The sequence below is a fragment of the Pinus tabuliformis genome, chromosome 1_2 (genome assembly GCF_031772625.1).
Source record: "Pinus tabuliformis cultivar Carrire ecotype Pingquan chromosome 1_2, CPIR1, whole genome shotgun sequence".
In the NCBI taxonomy this organism is placed as follows: Eukaryota; Viridiplantae; Streptophyta; class Pinopsida; order Pinales; family Pinaceae; genus Pinus; species Pinus tabuliformis.
In genome coordinates this window covers 334,766,000-334,781,632 of record NC_142298.1, presented here as the reverse complement: position 1 = coordinate 334,781,632, position 15,633 = coordinate 334,766,000, and positions in this window count along the sequence as shown.

The following is a 15,633-nucleotide window of genomic DNA, read 5'->3' as shown; positions in this document are numbered from 1 at the left end:
TGCAAGATCACAAGAAGAGAACACTACACAAGACATGGATTCATATTCATAACTAGTTCAGGATTAGAAATAAACTAAACATACTAATGCAATCATACATCAAAAATACATCAGTATATAGGAGAAACCAAGATAGCTTTATTGATGAATAACAAGGTTCAGGAAGAGATACAACCCAAAGGGCTCTAATCCAGCATCTCCTTCCCAGCAAATGGAATTCCTATCTTCACCCCCTTCAAAGCATTAAGCACCCAATGATTCCAATCTCAAACCAACAGCAATTCTTTGCAATAACAAAATTCCAGCCTCTAGATCTCATGGAGGAGAGATCCATATATAGATGTTTGGAGAGAGGATGAGTCAGCTTGAGATCTGACTAGTGTCCTCTCTCTCTGTCAGTTCTTGATTCCACTTGGAGGTTCTTGCTTCCACTTGGAGATTAGGAACCTCTTACTCATCACCAGTCGAATTCACTGAGGCAAGTGTCATTGAGGAAGATTCTGGAAGCTTCCTGGGTCTTGACACCTCGTGGAATGAACTTGCCACATCTCAACTCTCACTCAGCGCAAGTAGCCAGTGTTGCCTTTGACATTCAGCGCAGGTAGCCAGTGGAGCCACTAAATTGATCCTGAATTGACTTGTTTTTGAGCAGTTTCTGGTGGAGAACTTCTGTGAATTGCTGTGGTTTGTTAGCCTTGTTCCTCTAGGGGTAGGAACAACATGTTTCGGGACTTTGGATCCCTTAGATTATGGACATTTCATGCTCAATGCTGTAAGGCACAAAAATGTCTATAACAGCAGGACACCTCTAAGTTGGAGCGGGCCAGATGACAAACTAATGTTGTGACCAGATATGCTGGAAGAGATGGAAAATATGGTGAAAAGTGTGTGAGTTAGTTTAAAGGATTCTCAAGATCGGCAAAAGAATTTTTCTGATCGGAAAAGGAGCTTCTAAGAGTTTCAAGTAGGGGAGCACGTGTACATTCGGGTTAAGGCCAACAAAATCACCTTGTAATGGACTGGATGTGCTAAGCTAGCACCCCGATTCTGCGGGCCTTTCCAAATTTTAGCTCGAATCAAGCCAGTGGCATACCTGCTCGCTCTACCCAGCTACATTCATGTGCACAATGTTTTTCATGTTTCTTTACTTAAGAGATATATTTATGATGCTAAACATATAATAAAGTAGTAGGGCATCCAGGTGAGCTAGAAAGACGAATCTCTCAAAAAAATCTATTGTAGACGTACATACAAATGTATAGATATATAGATACAGAAGTAAAAGTTAGCAATTGAATGTATTTTTTTTATGACTAAATTCTTTTATTTTGTCAAGCAGGTCGAACCGGAAGGATAATTCTTGGTGGAGACAATGGGTATACTCGATCGAAGAGAGTAATGGTGCAGAGATGAGTTATCACCCAAGATAAAAACTAGTGGCAACATTATGGGTCTGAAGAAGCCACCTGGGAAGATTAGTAGACTATGAGGGAGGTCTATCCACGGTTGTTTCCCATAGAGGAACATCGGGACGATGTTCAATCTTGGGTTGGGAGATGTGATATCCCTTGGGAATGTGAATATTTATTTTTACTACCAGTAAAACAAAATGGAATTGATTTGAGTTTTTATAATTAGAGATTTTGATTTTAAATTGATTAAAAGAAATTTAGTATTGGAATATGTTAAGGAAAGAAACTGTTTTAATTCATGAGATATATCTGTCATAAGTGTGATGGAAATGAGTGCTAAAGAAATAGTTGGTGGGGCAGTTACCCAACCCCTAACTGCTCCTATGAAAAATTCATCCCTAAAAGATCAATAGCATGGGAGGCAAGGGAATCTGCGATCAAGCGAATGGAGGAGTAAGAAAGGAAAATTTTTGTGTTGTAGAGACAGATAGACAAGCCGTGGATAATTCTGGTTAAGATCAGATATTTGCTGTTATTCAAGATGGAGTTTTCTTGAATAATTTTCCAAGTTCGGGTACCTCGGGGGGAGACTGAAGACACTGGAGCGCAAGTCTCAAGGATGGGAGGTTAAACGAGTTATAAGGTTATAGGGAGTTCAGCAAGTCAGATAAGTTTACATCTAGAATATCTTGCTTAATTATTATTAGCAATAATTTTCATAGAATAGAATGCTAAATTACAAGCGAGACAAGTTTACATCTGGAATATCTTGCTTAATTATTATTAGCAGTAATTTTCTTAAAATAGAATGCTAAATTACAAGACAGATAAGTTTACATCTGGAATATCTTGCTTATTTATTATTAGCAATAATTTTCTTAGAATAGAATGCTAAATTACAAGCCAGACAAGTTTACATCTGGAATATCTTGCTTGAATACTATCAGCAGTAACTAATAAAATAGAATGCTAAATTGCAAACCAAATAAGTTACATCTGAAACATCTTGCTTAATTACTAACAAAAGTAACCCTTAAACAAAATGCTAATCTCAAATATAGTCGCATATATGAATAGTAACTAAAGAAAATTGTTTCACTAAACATGTATAAACTGAAACCCCTTTAAGTCAGGAGTTGGCAACATGAAATAGAATTTTCGAAAAGCTTAAGAGATAACAGTGTGTATTTATTCAGAAGAATTCCGAGATAGTATCATAAATAATGGCCCAATACCAGTAGGAAAGAACAACATCTACAATTCAATAAATACGGAGAACCATTTCCTTCTCAATATTAAAACAAAAACATAACTCTATTCCAATCTGGTGGAATCCCCAAATCTGGGTACAGATAAATGAAATTGGAACTAATTCTTTAGTTGGAAAGGAAGCAATCAGTAGTAAATTGTAAGAAATATAGCTGCAATGCTATAGTTATCCACAAAACGAAATATTTAAACATGGAAAGCCTATAGCAAAGAAACAGTCTGCGAGATCAAATACATTCAAGCCAGGAACCAAAGAAAACAGAGTATTAAATATCAGTGAGCGAAAGAGTCACTTAAAGTTATCTTCCAGTACAGACACCAAGCAAATGAGCCGCAGATTTTGCATAAGCAATAACCGTGAATCATACATTAACTAGAGATAGAGACCGTCCTCAGAAATTATAGTTCGAGAGGAAAATGTCCCAGTTTTACATAATCAAACGCAGGCTTAGCTGGCTTATTCATGCAACCAGTTTGAGGACAGTAGTCACCACAAAAATTAAAGAATAGTACCATACATTCGGAAGGAGAAGAGATTTCGGTCCCAACCCTCATAAATCTAAAATTAATGCCTCAAACGCTAGAGACTCGTGGTCTCATTAACAGAAAATACATGTCAACCAGCTCAACCTAGCTAAAAACTTAGAAGCTCTAAACTAGAGCAACCAGGTGGCTCTTGCTAACATATACATGCGACATAACAATTCATGAGACTAGGGGCACGCCCTTCATTTCTTAAAAGATATACAGAACTAAGCTCATACCCATTGAAGACCAAGTCGAGTTTCGACAGCTAGAGTCAGGCCTCTCAAGTTAGACTTGCATACCTTGACAATGAGGCTAGTTAGAAAACATTGGAAACTGAATCAAACACTACAACTCTAAATAAACAATGCCTTAGTGTTGGGCTGACTTACCCGAGCTATCACAAAACACCTCCAGTACCCCTGTAGCCATGCCCAAAGCCATAGCATCACATTGTAGTCAAGAAGGAAGAACAAACAAGGAGCGAAAGGCCTTCTCGAGCAGCGACGAGGATGAAAAGGCAGAAGTTGGGTTCAGAGGTTTACCACAGTGAAACCCTTTGTGCGTGGATAGGAGCAGAAACCCTCCATCGCAAGCAAGAACAACAATAAAGACCTTTCTTGTATTCAACCAAGCATAATACTACCAGCAATGGTCTCCACCATCCGAGTCAACGCGGCAAGGAGAGCTCTCGATGGGGTATAAACCTCGAAGCAGCAAGGGACAATTGTCCTCCATGGAGAAGCATCCCAAGGAGGTTGTCCCCTCGTCCTCGCAAGTGGCCTCCAAAAATTAAAGTCCACCATAAAGAATGTATAGTTCCACAATAGATCAAGCCTGTGGATATAGCCGAAGATTTTATAAATATAATTAAAAATTTATTGTAACACAAAGATTAACCATGTATACAAAGGTTATGGGTCTATTTTAACTTAAGTTTTTTGTTTTTTTAAATGAATGTTATAAATAATAACTAGAAACTTATCATGAAGGAACTTATTAGAATTGGAATAATCTCAAATCCTTAGGAAATTGGTGGGTGGGAGTCATGAATATAAATTTATTAAATTTATTAAAAGTAATGGACCATTTTGCTAAATAAAAATTGCTTATATATAAATGAATGTTATAAATAATAATGAGGAACTCATCATGGAGAAACTTTATTAAAATTGGAATAATGTTAGATCGTAGACTTTTTTTATCCATATTGCAAGTGAGAATGGGAGTCGTCTAAAGAATTGCTCAAAATCTGGGTAAACAAAATTAAAAAAATTAAAAAAATCTTGTAGAGCCAGTGTCTCAATTTGATGGTGGAAATGGATTCAACACCATCAAAAACTTCTAAGGCCCCTAAAATTATGAAGTTTGACCATTTTTACTTGGATTTACAAAAATCTCTGCGAGATTTTTCAAAATGTCATCGGGATTTCCACAACTTTCATTGCAAAAAAACATAATTGTTAGACTACAGCGTGAGGATCGCTTTCGGATTAATCACATTATTAATATTTGGTCTACTTTTAGACCAACTAATGTGGTTCATCTCAAATCCCAAGGAAATTGGTGGGTGGGGAGCCACATAGCACGAATCTAATTTTTAAAATTTTTTAAAAGTCAATGCAACTTAACAAACTTTTTAATACACTACAACGCTTGATAAATATTAAGACTAAGCATATGATGAGCATACTCCATTGAGAATCAATCTAGTCCCTCAATTAAAAATATTAAAAAAAAAAGTCAACAAATCCTTATCAAGCTTAAATTGAAATAAAAACTTTCAATAATAAATTATCAAATCAATTTAAATTTATCATTATTATTTAAAAAAATAAACTTTAAATTTCTCAACATTTCTATATTTATCAAATAATAATTTATGATTTAAGGATGGCTCTATTTCAAATTTAAAAATAGTTTTAGAAGTGTTGTTTTTTAAAAGTTTTTTTTGGTCTCGTGGTTCACTATTCAAATAAATTAAAGAAAATTTTAAAAATGAAATTTATCATAAAGTGTAAAAATTTGGGTTAATCTAATTAATCTTGAGTATACAAATTTAAAATATTTAGCTATACTTTTATATATATATATATATATATATATATATATATTTTTAAAATTTTATATATTTCTATAAAATTTTGGTTGTTAAGTAATTTTTTTTCATAAAATTTAGGTGAACCACTTTTATAAAATAATGGAAATATGTAATTTTTTTTTTTGGCCAAAAACATGGAATTTGAGATTAGGAGAAATTTAACCATTAAAATGTTCTTATCAAATAACATATATAAGTATGGGAAATGGATTAGACATATAAACTACCTAAGAAGAAATTGTGTTTCTACGTCGAATGCTAAGAGGAAATTGTGTTTCTAGGTCCAATGAAGAATTCAGGTACAATGAATGATTTAAGAAAATATTTTAAAGTTTTAGATCATGTTGGAGTTGACCAAATCTAATTTAAAACTAAAATATGAAAACATAGTGGAAACTACTTTAAACAAAACTAGGAATTATGATAGAATGACCTATTTGAAACTCATGGGATTAGAACAATCAATTACAGATGTTTTCTAAGGCACTCATTGCGTAAAGGTTGCTAGTTCAAAAGTTCAAGGGTACAAAAAAAATAGAAATGTTAAGGGTTGGTGTGGTTTAGGTCGAGTGCAATCCCTTTGTGATTTCGATGTCTTAGATTCCCCTAACTCATGGTTTCTTAGCAAAATGTTAATCTCACAAGTCATGAACAAGCTAGCAAATAGATAGAAACAAGAATGATCTATTTGAAGGTAGGGATTAGCCTAGATATATTTTCAAAGATCATCGAGCATCATGGAGTTGACGTCATTAAATTTTGACCTCCAAATGTTCAAAATCATAATACTAAAAAGATCTCACTAAGATGCAAATTTTTACATTATGTTTTATAGAGTACATAAAAAAAGCATCAAAATGTATCATGCAACTCGTCCTCAAAAAACGTTTGTGTTTTCTATGCACTACTTCTCATGGCACACCATTTATGCTTCATATGCAAGAGATATAACAATGGGAACCTTAGAAACCAGGGATTCACACATTTTTAGTGTTTTTTTTTACATTTCAAGGATTCAACTAGATAATGCTCTCTTTTTGGTTTGACAATTGAGAAGTTGTTTTAAGGGGTTGTTGATAAGATTTAGTGTTACCTATGGAAAAGTTGATTGGCCCCATGTAGAGCATGTGAGCAACAATAAATTTACAAACATGGCCATGTTTATGTGCTTGGAAATCCAATTTTGGCTTATTCAAACATGGAACTAAGCCATGTTATTTCAAATCTAGGCATGAGGATCACCTATCTCAATTTTTAAGATTTGGAATGCATCACAATGGGAGCATCGATAACAAAATTAGCTAAGCATACCAAACAATTACTAAGAACTTTAAATGAGCAAATGAATCACATAGCATCAATTGACACTTCTCAAGCTTTGTCGTTGATATTCAAAACTTATTGAGAGGTCACTTATTCTAAGATTGCTCTAGCTCAACTGAGTGTAGCTATGTAGCTTTCCCTATAATCAATCCCACTTAGGTCTCTATCACATTTGCAAAAACCTTAGCAAGTATTATGCCCAATGAACTACTGAGTTAGTTCGCTTCACTCTTTTATTTCAACATCGAGGGAATTTCATAATTTAATTTTATGAAATATCATTTTTGAGATTATCTACAAAGAGTAAGTCATTAATCTATAACCTGTATTCATAAATATTAGTTACAATTAACTAATTTATCATCATTTAAATAATTCACTTAACACTCATTACATCAAGTAATTCTCAAATTAACAATAAAATATAATTAAAACTAGTAAAATCCATACTTTAGAATTAACACCTAACACCTAGTAACTAAGACATCCCTAAGACTTCCCTTTAGACAAACCACCACTGTGGCAACATCAATTAAAGTTTATAATGTTGCAACATCAAATAAAGTTTATAATTTTCTTCCTGGTGTTTAAAATTATTCAATGCATCGAGTCACGTGATTCTGGATCTTCAAAGTATGGTTCCCAATGTATTAGGGGTTCCACCAACTTGTTAGTAGGGTTATTGAGACAAGGGTACCATGCTCCACGAAAGGAAAAGGCCCCACGAAAGGAAAAGGCCCGTGAATGAGAACCCGTCCAAAGCCATCACGTTCATGGGATAGTGAATAAAAACACAACCTAATTTTTCTATAAAAATGTCCATAAAATCTTCACGAACGTGGGGATAACAAGATACATGGACGAATGTAGATAATATACATTTAATTTAATGTGTACGTTTAACTTATAAATAATAATAGTAATAATTCCATGGGCGCCACACAATTCGAACGGTTCATAAAGCTCATTTTAGTAATATAAAATCCCTATGCTTGTTTTATTATAAATGACTTTAAAGGTGGGTATTGTATAGAGGGTGAAATTTGGTTTATAAAGTGCACATATGGTTACTGAGTTCAAAACTCCTCTTGCAATCAGCAAGCATCCATTGCAACCAAGCCGAGAGGCATCAAGTACCTTTATGAGGTTTATGATATATTCTTCCTCAAAGCAAGTGTTCTTATAGCAACATAAAATAATTTAAAATATACATTTAATTTATATAATAGACATTTAATTTACTCTACGTTTAAGTTATAAAAATAAAAATTTAAAAATAATAATAATAATTTGTTGGGAGAAAATATTGTTAAATTAGTTGTGAAATTAGTGTATCTCATAGATTAGTTGTGAAATTGATTTTGGTGTTGTTAAATTACAAGAATTGATAGATTTGATTAGTTTGCTTCCATTTGTACATAAATTTAATAGTAGCATCACATATATAACAAAATATTCAAAAAAAGGCTAATGACAGGTGGCTTTTACCTCATTCCTCCCTTCAGGGACCATGGCTTGAGGAACAACTCCCATTTAGCCCAAAAAGACAAAATTCTGGTTTCTTATGAAATTTAGTGTTCTTCTACTAATTAGGTCATCCTCTTTCAGTTTTAGAAGATAGGTTCCAGTTGTCATTTTTCATATCTTAAGTTTTGTATTAGATTTCATGTTACTTTCATGGTAGTTTTCAAGCATTTTCATTCATGAACTTCGCAAATAAATGATGCAAATTATATTTTCTCATATGTTTGCAAACCCTTCTTGTTTTAAGATGATTTATGGATAAATGTCATCAATGATGTATATGTTGCAAGAGTTTCTACATTGAAATAAGACCTTATGTCATCAGCCTCAGCCACACCATATCCACCCATGACCGCCAAGGGCCACTACGTTCTCAATTTGAAGTACTGTTTTACAAAGACAACTTATGCTTTTTGGGAAAATCCAACCATCATAAAGCTTTGGTTTTAGTTCTAAGTGAGTTCCAACCACTCCCTGGCTTATTTCTTCCATTCCTCACCTTCCCTAAGGTCCATACTTATTATGGTTTCGTCTTGTTCTCGTAGGAAAATAGGGGATCTTGTAGGTGAAGTAGGACATCCTGTAGACATCCTGTAGGAAAGCTGATCCGGATTTAAATAGGAACGCAACAAATTACAGAGATAACCATAAATACAGAGATGAGATAACCATAAATACTGAGATGCAGCGGAAATAATACTTCATTTCATTACTGTAAAATACTGAAATATGCTTACAAACAGAAATGGAAAGAAACCAGCTAGGGCGATGGTAGCTTATCTCTGAGAAGAGATGTGGCGGCTACATGCCTCTGAACTATTCTAAACTGTGTTACAATGAGGCTCGAAGGCCTATTTATTGTTGAGAAACAATGGAAAACCCTTCACATCCCGAAACCTAACCCTAGAAGATGAAACGCCAAATTGTGGGCCCCGTTTGGGTAAATTGGTACATCAATTTCCCGGGGTCGTAACTTTGGCATACGATCTCCGTTTGACGCGTACAATAGCTCGTTAGAAAGATCTATCCGAGTACTACCACTTTGGGAGGCAACATCAGTCCATGGACCCATGTTGCCCCAGATTCCCAAAAAAATGTCGTTTAGGGCCTCAAAACGGCTCCGAAAGTTCAGGCCCCGAAAAACTACTAAAAATAGTAAACTGTGCTACAATTTAGGAAACTGAAAAAGCTGAAAGAGACAGTTGTGGGGGTCCAAATGGGATAGGTGGCTGGCCACCAACATCCACCTGGATCATTCCTCCCCCCTTAGGAAGCAATGGTCCCCATTGCGTTGAGTTCCTCCATCTGCTGAACTTGTCCTGCAATCTCTGATGTGTCCAGTAATGGTGGGAAGCATGGTCGACGATGGTCCATATTAAACACTTGGTGCAGGTAAAGGAATGGAGGACTGATGTGCTCCAAAGCATTGTTCCCCACAACCTTGGTACTGCTGTAAGGACCATGTCGGAGTGGTCTGAGCTTCTGATGGGTCCTGGTAAGGCATTCTCTCTGCAGATGCAACCAGACTTTGTTGCCCACCTGAAACTTGTGTGGTACCCCTGTGGGTGAGAAGTTGTTCTTGTGTTCTGTCATGACCGTATTCCTTTGCTGCTGCTGCTGCATAGAGGAACCCTTTGCAGGGGTCATGGATGTAGCAATGATCTTCCCCTTACTTTGGGAGTGGACCAAACAGATGAATTTCCTGGTTTGTGATATGAGCTTGTTGCCTTTCTTGGTAGTGATCAAAGATGTGGCGGTAGGTGGGGCTACTTCCGGTATCCTGTATAATGAATCACCCAAAGAAATAATGACAGCACGAGGCCTTGACTCATACACAGCACGTCGCCTCCACAAGTATGGCTGGCCTAATAATACATCACAAACATCCAGAGGTGTAACATCACACAATACCTCGTCTGTAAATGGTTTGATGCTGTAGGAAAGGCGGCACTGCTGGCGAACTTTCAGATCTCGTCCTTCGTGAAGCCATCCGATACTGTATGGCTGCGGGTGCGGTAAGCCCAACCGCTTCACGACCTCTGCTGAAACGAGGATCTTTTGGCTACCACTGTCGACAATGAATTGCAGCGGCGAACCCTTCACCCACATCTGTGAGTGGAAAAGACGCTCCCCTTCCTTTGGATTTTCGAGCTCATCTTTCTAGATCTTGGCGGTGGCAACAATGGCGCTGGGATCCGCATCAATGATCTGCTTCCCTTTGCCATTCCCCTTGTCGAGTTCTGGCTCAGGGTTGGAACATGCATCTGATTCAGAAGCCTTCAACTCGGCCACCACTGACTGCTTGGTCCGACACTCACTTGTGTTATGAGTGGGACTCTTGTGGAACTCACACCACTTTCCTGTGTCCTTCTTCGGCTTCATGGTGTTGTTCTTTTCTTGCGGCTTCGATGGGTTGTCTTGGGTCACCCCGCCTTGGCTTTGTCCTTTGGGCTTCGGATTTGCAGATCCAAAGTCTCGCTTCTTCTGTTTGAACTTTTGCTCGATTTTGACAGCGTATCGGTATGCTGTGCCGAGTAAGGAGATGTTCAAGAACCCCATCTCTTCCTGGATGTATCTGTTATAGACATTTTTGTGCCTCGCGACATGGAGCATGAAATGTCAATAATTACAGGGATCCTCAGTCTCTAAACATGTTGTTCTTACCCCTAAAAGAACAAGGTCATCAAACAACAGCACTTCCAATCAGTTCTCCACCTGAAAACACTTCAAAACAGGCTAATTTTGGATCATGTCAGCTGCTCCACTGAGCATCTGCGCTGGAATGCAACTGCTCCTCCTTGTACCTGCGCTGGAAGTCAAATCTAATGAAGGCTACCTGCGCTGGGCGAGATTGGCCAAGTGGCACAGTCATTCTGCAAGGTGTCAACTGCCCAGGAAGCTTCCAAACTGACACTTGGTTCATGAGATTCGCCCTGTGATGAGTAAGAGGTACTTGATCACCATGTGTAAGCAAGGATCTCCAAGTGGACTCAAGAACTGAAGATTAACTGAAGAGGGAGAGGACACACGGCAGCTTCATGTCAGTCTCAAGCTGACTCATCCTCTCTTCTTCTCTCCTATATATAGAGCTCTTCTATGAGGTCTAAGGAGGCTGGAATTTTGTGTAAAGCAAGGAGGTGCTGTTGGTTTACAGTTAGAGCTATTGGGTGATTGTTTTACTAGAGGTGAAGAGGAGAGTTCTTGCTGCTGGGGAGGTGCTGCTGGATTGGAGCCATCATTGGTTGTAACCTTCTCAGAACCCTGTTACTTCTATCAATAAAGTTTTGCATGTTCTCCTATATACTTGTATTGCATTGATGTATTGTATTTACTTGTATATTTGATTCACTCTAATCCATGCATCAGTTATGAGTACATGTATCTTGTAGTTTCCTCTCTTGTTTTATGCAGGATCTGTGTGTAGCTGGACCGGCAAAGAGAGCAAGGAGCTGGGAACAAGAGACAAAGAGAGAGGATAAGGATCGACTAAGCGAAAGACACCAGGTTGGTTAATCTTTTCTTCCTTCTCTCTGTACTTTCATAAAGGAAAATATCAAAGCTTTACTTTCAGTTGTTGCTAAAGACTGTCACCTTTAGAGTAGGGATAAGGTCATCCGAGTCGGATACTTTTCCCCACAACAAACTGGCGACTCCACTGGGGAGCCTAGTATATTGTTGGTGTTTGTAGTATTTTGCTATTCATTTCTTGAAGAAAAGAGTACCAAATCGAAAAGCTTTTGACTATATCAAAAGCGAAGTAGAGGGTCTGCTACTCTTGCTCATTTGCTGAGCAAATTCAAGATTTGAAGAGCTTATCTACAAAAGACTCTTTACTCTTTGTGATAGATCTTCATCCTCTTGATCATCCCTTAGCCTGTACTTGACCTATAGCTTTTTATTTCAGCAAAAACAGTGCATTTTTGAGCTTTTTATGACCCGGAATTCTTTGTAGACGCAACTCTCGTGTGTCAGTGCAGGCTGTCCACAGGCAGTCTGCATTACAGTGCAGGTGCTCCCTTCGGGAACTGCGCTGAGAGTCAAACTGGCAGACTAGAACATGCGCTGGTCCAGTTAGCCATTGTCTTGCTCAGCTTTCCCTTGGTGTCTTGGCCTAGTTTTCACTGATTTTTGCTGATTGCTTGCTGGTCATTGTACTTGCTGTAAACCACTTTCCTTGCCATTATTCCGCCTCAGTTGTGTGATGAAACTATGAATGTTCTTTCAGTATTTCTTGTTTCAGTTACAGTTTCCCATTGTGAAAAGCGAACCAGTATAGCTGTGGCCTCTTAGATCCTGAACTGTAAAAGTGTCTTTGTGATCTTAAGAGCTAGTTTTATTACTGTTCATGGCTGTTTGAGTTTGTTTGTTTTTCATTTTTATGGTTTGGATCTATACATTTCCTGTGTTTAAACAAGTTGATCATAAGGTGTCTTTTTGATTTTGGACAAGCTTGTTTATTTCTACTTGAAATTAGATTCAAAATTATACAACAGTTTCCTTTCTGTCTTACATCAACATTAAGGATAACGAAAAGAAATACATGCATTGTGCATTTTGCATTTGACTGTGTGTTTGACGATTTAGGAAAATGTGCATTTTAGTGTGTGTTCTATGATCTGTGGAAAAAGTTGTGTCTTTCTTTTCCCTCAGTAGATTAAGGTTTTCAAAGTTGAAAGATTGAAAAGATTTGCTTCTCATCTTAGATTGCATATAGGAAGTTGTATATATACATCTCGTGGCGACCCTGAAAGGCAAACTGTTAAGCAAGATCAACATTAAAATAAACCCAATTTACATAACAACGCTTTGTAACATAACGCAAACATCTAGAGGTCTAGGTAGAGACGTGTTCCGGCGTCGTTAAACATAGTGACTGTCGATCTCTACGAAGGTGGGTGATTCCTCCTGAGAGTCGGTGGCACTAACACGGACTTGTGCTCCCGCGTACCGTCGCGTATATTGGGAGACCCCTATAGGCTTTTATCCTTTATCCTTAGGAAACCGTGTCGGCCGCCCCACTGATCACGATGCAGTGAACACAGCATTCACGAAGATCGACCACCCGTACCGTAAAACGTATTCTGTGGTTTCGCGAAAGGTTTGGCACACCCTCTGCCTAGATCTCCAGAGCAGTTTCTTTTGGCCTTTTTCAAACTCTATAACTGAAAATGTCCAACCGAGCATTTGTCACTTCGGGCTCGTTAAAACATCGAAGGCGACTAGAGTCATCTTTAGCTTTTTCTCGACTCTTAAAACATGAAAAAGCAAGTTTGTGTCTAAAAGCGTCGTTAATAAAATTTATTTTAAGCGGAACATAATCACCTGTTATTCCCACGTTGATCTTTCAGTTGAAAAGTATGGAGCCCACCAACCAAGGAAGTAACCTTGGCGGAAGTCCAAATCCCTTCTCCTCTTGGGGAGATGTTGGTGCGCCTCATATGGCAACATTGTCACTTCCAGGATTGACAATTGGCCTACCTGTATGGCTCTTTTCAACCAATGTAGTCCAGATTGCCACTAATCCTGAGCAGTCGAATCAACAGTCAGAACAATCTAGAACTACTCACCAGCCCTCCACTTCTTATGATACTTCCTCTGATCCTTCATCTTCGCAAGGTAGAGCTGGCAAAAGTCAGCCTCCCAAGGAGAAGAAGGAAAAGAAGAAGAGAGAAAAGAAGCAGAAGGAGCCTCTGGCGAAGGCAACTGGGGGCAAGCAGAAGAAAGCTGACAAAAACCCACACACTGCACCGACCGGGCCTAAATCGCCATGTGTCATTTGCAAAGGGACCCACTTCCATCGTGATTGTCCTTGTATTCCCCGGATACTAAGGGACTGGTCCCCGAGGTTGCACAATCCGGTAGCATCAACCTCTGATTGTCATGTTGATTGCATTCCGTCAACTAGCGAGAGTGAAGGACGAAGAAGGGGACCAAGATCACCCTGTCTATTGTGTGAAGGCAATCATGCCATCCACAAATGTCCATTCTTAGATGAGGCAAAGAGAGTTTTGGAAGATCGCCCGGTTTCACCGTTGCAACTTCCTCCTGGATACCGAAAACTCGCGCCTAATCCCTCGATAGTCGAAAATCCAGTTGGCCCGCTCAAGTGGTCAGCTGAAGTGTCGGTCATTGAGAATGAACCTACTGAATCCAGACCAGACGAAAGTCTAAAGGTCGAAACGACAGTTGACCCGGTTCTTCCTTCAGAGGTTCTATCGTCCAATGACTCTGTCATTGAAGACCCGTCTTCAAATGACACCGTCGCCGAAGAGTCATCTTCATGCGACACCCTCACTGAAGAGAATAAGGATGACACCATCCAGGTTCTTTTCATCAGCACCGACTCCGATGAGCATCAGGGCAATGCGCCCATTCCTTTATCGCAGGAAGGAACATCATCAGAGTCATATCCGGCCGTATATTCGGTCCCACCACCAAGCAACCTGGTTTTATCCTTTGATTGGAATCAACTAGGCAGACCCCGGTTACCAGCCAGTATACCATTCAGAATCATTGTCCAGATCTATAGAATGATTATGGCTGGTACTATCATTGATGAAGGGGCGTCTGTGAGTATCCTTTCCTCTGTTGCTTGGAAAGCACTGGGTTCCCCGGCGCTTTTACCTGAGTTGAGAAATCTCTCAGGTTTTGATAAAGGAACCAGTCGACCATTAGGAATCCTCCCCAATGTGCCTGTCACGTTGAAAGGGAAGACCGTTAATATGAACGTGATGGTCGTCCAAGGACCCTTGGATTATAACCTACTCCTTGGAAGCGACTATATTTATTGCATGGGAGCGATAGTCTCCTCACTCTTTAGAGTAATGTGTTTTCCACACGAAGGAAGGGTGGTCAAGCTCGTAGACCAACTTTCGTTTCCGGGATCTCGCATCGCAAATAGTCAAATACCATTCCTAAATGGTCTGTTCACTCAAGATTCGCCTCCAGCCCCAGTCCTCCTTCCCGATGAGTGCGAGTGATTCGGAAAGAAAGACTAGGACCCAGGGGGCATGCACCCTGGTCTGCTTCGGGCAGAAGAAACCCCGGGTATAAGGAAGAATTTCCGCAGAAGAATATGACTAGTCCGTACCCCGTCCGTGGAAGGAAGTGGGGTTGTTCTGGAATAATAATCTTTTGTTAAAATTATGTGTTTGGCAAAAGAGTCATTCACCTTTGTCTAAAGAGGTGGGCACTGCCCAAGTAGGAATTCCCTTATTGCGACGAATAGTAACCATCTTTGAATTCAAGCCTCGCCCATTAGAACATATGTTTTGAAGGATAAGCAGGGGCAGCTTACAAAGTAGGGGACTATATTGTTGTGACAGAGGGTAACCATCTTTGGACAACCCAATGATAGACACCGCCGAAGAAAGAGATTGATTTGCGGCAGCGAATAGAACCCTCTTCGGATAATAAGAAAGAGGCAAGCCTCCCTCAATAATACCAATGTTTTGTCTTTGAGTAGTGTTCTTCTATTGT